Consider the following 6,736-nt stretch of genomic DNA (forward strand, 5'->3'; position numbering starts at 1 on the left):
ATAAATTCAGGAAAAAAAATTAATATTTCCATCCATGTCCACAGAAAATTTAGTGATTTGTTGTGTCTGTAGACCTAATGATATTTGTCAGCATCATATTTAAACCGATAACCTGAAAAAGAGTGTCTCTTTCAATGACAGGGAGATTAATATTTGATAGAGTAGAGACTTTAAGAGCAAAACAACCTGAAGAAGAGATCTGAAGTAAATTATCCCCAAGAGGACTGGTTATGCTGACTTCCATAGCACATATACTAAAATTGGAATGATACAGAGAAGATTAGCATGGCCCAAGAGGATTGATCAACAGTGTGTTAAATTGGGGTTGCTGTGGGGGTGAGGCTTCCTAGAACCATACCAAATGGATTGTCGAGGCCTTGCAACAAGATCAAGCTATAGCTAGGAAAATTCGTGTTTTCCATTCAGTGAGAGGAAATAAACTGGGATCTGATCTCTGGGAAAAATAGCAAACAAACAAACAAAAAAATCTTTATTTCCTCTGGTTTCTTAATTCTATTCTTTTCATGATTCTATGTGTACTTGGCTGTATTTTGTCTTTAGCAATAAAGCTTGAAAATTATAACAAGGGAAATAATCATCTACTCCTGGTCAGGCAAGATTGTAAAACATAAGAAATCCAGGAGTCAGGCCCATTGTTGGCAGCAGAGTCCTACAGGGAAGACCTGAAAAGCTTGCTGAAGCTGCAAGACCTTTATGCTATAAACCACAAGAATTCAGGGTAGCAAAAACTGCTGTTTCTTCTTCACAGGATCAACTCTATTAATGTCCTTCCTGAACTTCAAATTCTGAGGTCCTGGGTATACACAGAGCAATTCCCTTCACTCTTTTTTTTTTTTTTTCTTTCAGGCAATATAGAGAACAAACCAGAACCAAAAAAATGTTCTGTATTCTGATGGGACAATATATTGATGGCCCTTCAAATAGAGACATTCAAAATAATTATTCATCATTATTTTAGAAAAGCAGTTGAGTAGTCCAGAGTAAAGTGGGGGAGGAAATTCTGAGGCCATGCTTCAGGGCATATCTACTAACACACAGGAATCTTGCCTCAGAAGGCATTTTCTGGGGCATTTTATACATAGGTGAGGATCCTTTTAAGGATCACAAAGTCTGAGGGGAATTGCTGAAATTGGTTGAAGGAGCCATGAATAGTAGTTTGCAATGTATGGGATAATTTTTCACACAATGAGCACCTACTCCTTGTCCCACTGACTTTTAAATATCTTACAGGATCTTTATGGGTAAAAAAAAAATTATTTGTGACTTTCTAAACTTACTTTTGCATGGTTTTAAAAGGCACTAAACTTTTTAATCATATAACTGGTAAGTTAGGGAAAACTTTAACACTGTTCTATTTAAAACATTACCAAGAGTTGATTAGCAGTTTAAAAAAATTACATACCAATGGTGATATTTGTTTTGGGGTTTTGCTTTTGTTTTTGTTTGAGAGAGAGAGAGAGAGAGAGAGAGAGAGAGAGCAGTGAGTGAATGGTGGATGAGGGGCAGAGGGAGAAGGAAAGAGAGAATCTTACGCAGGCTCTATGACCCAGGGCAGAGCCCCATTTGGGGCTTGATCTCAGGTCCCTGAGATCATTTCCTGAGCAGAAAGAGTCAGACATTTAATCAACTAAGCCACCCAGGAGCCCCAATGGTGGTGTTTAATTCACCATATAAACATATCAATGTGGACTTGTGGCCATTGTATTCATGGTGATAAATACATTTACATACATGAGGTAATTAAAAACACACACACGTATGTATGAGTGTGGGTGTTTAGTTAGTCCTCATTTCAAAATGTCAAATAAAGGAAAAATGTTGACAATATTCAAATGAATATTTAAAGTTGGGTTTTACAGCTTTGTCCACAAGTCCACAGTTACCAATTACTTACTCTGCTGACACTTTTTTCTCTGCTGACAGTTTTTTCTTTTTCTAATTAAACTATGGGATGGTTAAGATCAAGTGTACATTTTACAAAGAAACATACCATTGTATTTGACAAAATTATACTTCCAGTGTTTAAAGTAATGTCTGAGAACTATAATACTGTCCCTAGCATATTTATAAATAGTCTAATCAAAATGATAAAACACTCATTTCCTAAAGAATAGCAAAATGATAGCAAAACATCAAAAGCTGAAAAACACTAGAGAAAAAATAAACTTATCAGCTGCAGCAGGTCATTAGTTCAAGGAGAAAAATCTAAATCAAATTACTTTCTTCTATTGAATTAAGCAGTGAACCTGATTGAAGAAAAATCAATGAGATAGTGAAAGTTAAAAAAAAATCCATTTATGTAATGAACAATGGATAAGCATCTTTTCTTTAGAAGTGAACGAAAGCACCCTGCATAAAAATAAAATCCTGCTGCTTAGAGATGTATGGTTTATCACTAATTAAAAAATCATAGAGGAAATGTGATTTTCAGAATTCCTAATGTGGCAGCCAGGGAAATGTGCTGCTCAGATCTGCTGCAGGGGGCATCGTTCAAACAAATCACATTTGTTTGCCTTTATATTGCAGTTAGGAAGTATATGTAATTCAGGGGGAATTCAGACAGACTCTGCTGGATCCATCTCTCCTCAGGATTTACCATTGTGTTCACACTGAGCCTGTTCTTCCAGCAGCTGTCCCCATTGCCAAGCACAGTGTAATGTGGGTACCAGCAGAAATCCAGTCCAACAGGACACTGGGCTCTTCTGAGGGGCGACCTTAGCTTGAGAATTTCACACCCACTTAGTTCAAGTTTCTTTGTCTCAGTCCTTCTTCCCCCTCTCCCTTCACAGGTGTCAGACCCCTACTGCATTCTAAAGATACTCCCTGCCTTCTTTTATGTCCTCCCCATTGTCCTTCACAGGCATTTCCCCCAGGAAATTTTTGGATGTCTAATCCTACTTTGGTGTTTGGTTCTGGGAGAACCTGAACTGACACAGTAAAATAAGTATAAAGAAAATGACAAATTTTAATAACTTTATATATTAGTTTGCATGAAAAAATCTCCTCTCTCTCATATCCTTGCCTATGAAACAGAGCAGCAGGTGTGGTGAATTGGGAAGGTGGGTTTAGAGTCTCATTTTAAAAACTGAATAAAATGTTTTAGCATTTGTTTCACTATTCATCAATCACACTTAGTCATGAAGAATTTCAGTTAAAGGCTTTACAAACTGAAGAACATTGCTATCAGCGATATTCATATAATTAATGTAATCCATTGAGTGATAAATTTCATAAACTGTGAAAAGATAATAAAGAAATGAACAATTGATCCTAAAATTATCCTAAAAGGATTTTGCTTGCTAATTGATTCTGTTGCGGGATTGTTTTAATCAAATAAAAATTGAATACCGAAGTTAAAATATTATGAAATGATGTGACATATTTCTAATATGTACCTGAAAAGATAAATGAGGTCCTTCTTATGCAGTAAAAAGGGTATTAGTAAATTTAGAAACAATCATACACTATTTTAAAAATTCTTGCTTGCCAAGAACTTTGTTTCTATCTTTGCAGCAGTTGACTAAGGATAAGATCAAGCACGTGAAAATGGAACTATACTGCTCTCATTTGTGTTCTATTTAAAAAGACATAATACTTAAATTTAAAAATCTGTATGAACATGCAATACTAGAAGGGATGATTAATCCATTTGAAATGGATGTGAAACATGTTAGCCAATAATTCAGGAAGAATTAATTAAAAATGATTTTGAAGCCAAAGCAAGATTTAATATATCTAATTATGGTAAGTTTTAAACACAATTAAAACTTACATAACTCACTCCTTGAAAAGAACTAAATTTATTATTAGAGCATTTCCAACCACATATTTCAATTAAAACGAGTGTCTATATGCAGTATATAGTTACTAGAAGGCAACAAAACCGATTGCAAATATATAAGAAAGACATTTGAGAGTTTTTTTTTAACAATGGAAGAAACAAATTCTATTAAATTAGCAGAGATGCATGAAATAAATTGATTTAAAGGTGATTTAAACAATGTTTTATATTCACTTACTATTATTTGAAAATTATACATTAAAATTACTTGTTTGTTAGAGATATTTTGGTTTTTTTCAGTCCTGCACTGACATAGTCCCATGGGATCTATCCCATATCTATAAAGCTTTTTGTAGTATTGTCTTTTTTTCCCCCTATTTTTCTTCTAGTTCTCTAAGGTCTTTTTAAATTATGGAAACTGAATATTTGTCTTGACAGACGGTGAAATTTTGTGTCAAATTTGCTTCTTTCTTTGAGTTGGAGATGCCCCTGAGATTTAGCTGGTTACAAGGTCAAATTCCCACTCAGTGTGGTCATGTGGCTAAGTCTGAGTCAATGGCATGAAGAGGAGATAGTGTCTGCAATTCTGAATCATCTCCTTAATAGTGGAGCCCCCTCTCCTGGATGTCCCTTCCCCACTGGCTGGTGGCTGGGAAAGAGTGATACTGCTGTCACCTTGAAAGCCACATTTGGTTTGGCATTGGTCTGTGTCACAAGTAAAATATATTGAACTTAAGCTATTTATTTGAGAGAGAGAGAGACAGAGAGAAAGCGCACATATGAGCAGGGGGAGGAGCAGAGGGAGAGGAGAGAGAGAATCCCAGGCAGACTCCCACTGAGCACGGAGCTGACCCCGGGGGGTTCCCTCCCACAACTGTGAGATCATGACCTGAGCCGAAATCAAGAGTCAGGTGCTTCACTGAGCCACCCAGGTGCCCCACCAATTTCTTAATAATTCATATTTTAAGATACGATTTATTTTCTGTGATACTTGTTACTACCCCACTGTATGTCATAACACAGAATTATTTTGACATTAACTTACATCTAAGGGCAGCTTATTTGTGAGAACAATTTTTCCTCATTGTCTTTACCTCAACAGTCTATCGTTTGTCTTGGCATATCATTCCCATGCCCACTACTGTTATTTTCTTATTTCTCTTGTCGAATACAAAAACAAAAGTAAACCAAACCGTGGCCTATTTTAACTTATCTTAATAGCAATTTTCATTCAGTATTTTTCTTTACTGTTTATATAGATACCCTCTGATTTTTTACTTTTCTTCTTTCTTTTTCTTTTCTTTTTTCTTTCTTTCTTTTTTTTTTTTTTTAGAGAGAGGGAGAGAGAGAGACAGAAGGGGTAGGGGACAAAGGCAGAGGGAGAGAGAATCTTAAACAGGCTCCACGCCCAGTGTAGAGCCCAGTTCGGGGCTTGATCTCACAACCCTGAGATCATCACCTGAGCCAAAATGAAGAGTTGGTGACTTAACTGACTGAGCCACCCAGATGCCCCTTTACTTTTCTTCAGCCAATATTTATTCATCATAAGTGGGTCCCAAGCATCAAGCTGTTTCATTATGTCTTCTTGTTTAGTCATGTCCAAGTACTTGACATTGAAATACAATATTTTATTATCAATTATTCTTTTGTTTGCCTTTATATTGCAGTTAGGAAGTATATGTAATTCAGGGGGAATTTTGTGTTTAGTTGGGTTATGAACTTTATCTCAAGATAGTAAATGGGGCATGTCTTATGAAACTAATGTGCTATGAAAAGCAAGTGTTGGATCTTGAAATTCTTAGTATCATTGTCTGGGGAGTGGCTTATCTAAGACTAACTTACAAATACATGTATTACTTTTCCTGAAGGGAAATATGGCAAATACAATCCACCTGGGCTAGCAGACTGGTGCCTGATAGGTTGAGACTCATCAACTGGGGTTCATCTAGGTCTTTAATTATTCAGCTCTTCGGTATCTACACCAAGAAGAAATGTTTCAAGGAATGTGTATCATGGGAGAAGCTAGATTTCACTTAAGGTGAAGTGATAGCAGCAGTATGAGATGACAGTGTGGATGGTGTTCAGGAAATCTGTTCTAGAAGAAGAGAGATACCACAGGAGCACAGGAACATCGTCCCTGGTATAGGGTAGATACATTTAGAATGGGATGTGGAGTCTCATAAAGAGTTATTAGGATCAAAAACAGGAAAACAAAGGAAGGGAAAAAATTTCAGCTCAAGAATAGCAACACAAGAGGGATTTTCATGTATCCATTAACACATTTGTATTGCATCTCTTTCAGATTGGAGTAAGTACTGGGGAGAATGTGAAGAAGAATGATTCATGATTCTTATAAGTCTTGTAGTATAGTGGTTAGAAATGTGAACTGGATTGACTTTGAGATGGTGAATAACTACGACTTACTGAAAGATGATTGTATAATGCGCAACAGACTAGGCAGTTTCTATATATTTTCTCATTCATTGTCAATATTCAAATTATAACACTTTATATTATAAATTTTATTATGTCAATTATATCTCAATACTCTTGATTATTAAAAACAAACACCCTCCACGTGTACTCACTTAGAAGAGATTCTATTACCAGAATCAACTAGAGTATATTTATTTTTCAATTGATTAATTCTTATGCTGGGAAAAGCACATGAGTTAATTTATTTGGGGAAGGAATTACAATATCCATGAGCTTTGATATGATTGCAAAGGATAGTGAAAACAAGAAATTATGTTGCACCATTTGGAAGAAGGACAAATACTAAAAGGGTTTGATATAAGTTCTATACTTTTCAATTTGCCTGAAGCTGTCCCTGAACAGACCATTCTGAATCAAGAACACTAATTTTGATTCTATTCCCTCTAGACTTTATTTGCATACATTTATCTTACACTGCATTTAAGAAAATCAGACTAA

General features: G+C 35.7%; 1 pseudogene; it reads left to right on the forward strand.

The window, feature by feature from the left end:
• The first annotated feature begins 230 nt into the window (after nt 1–230).
• On the forward strand, nt 231–292 carry LOC113913402 (annotated as a pseudogene).
• The last annotated feature ends 6,444 nt before the right edge of the window (nt 293–6,736 follow it).

Source organism: Zalophus californianus, chromosome 14, assembly GCF_009762305.2.
Source record: "Zalophus californianus isolate mZalCal1 chromosome 14, mZalCal1.pri.v2, whole genome shotgun sequence".
Taxonomy (NCBI): domain Eukaryota; kingdom Metazoa; phylum Chordata; class Mammalia; order Carnivora; family Otariidae; genus Zalophus; species Zalophus californianus.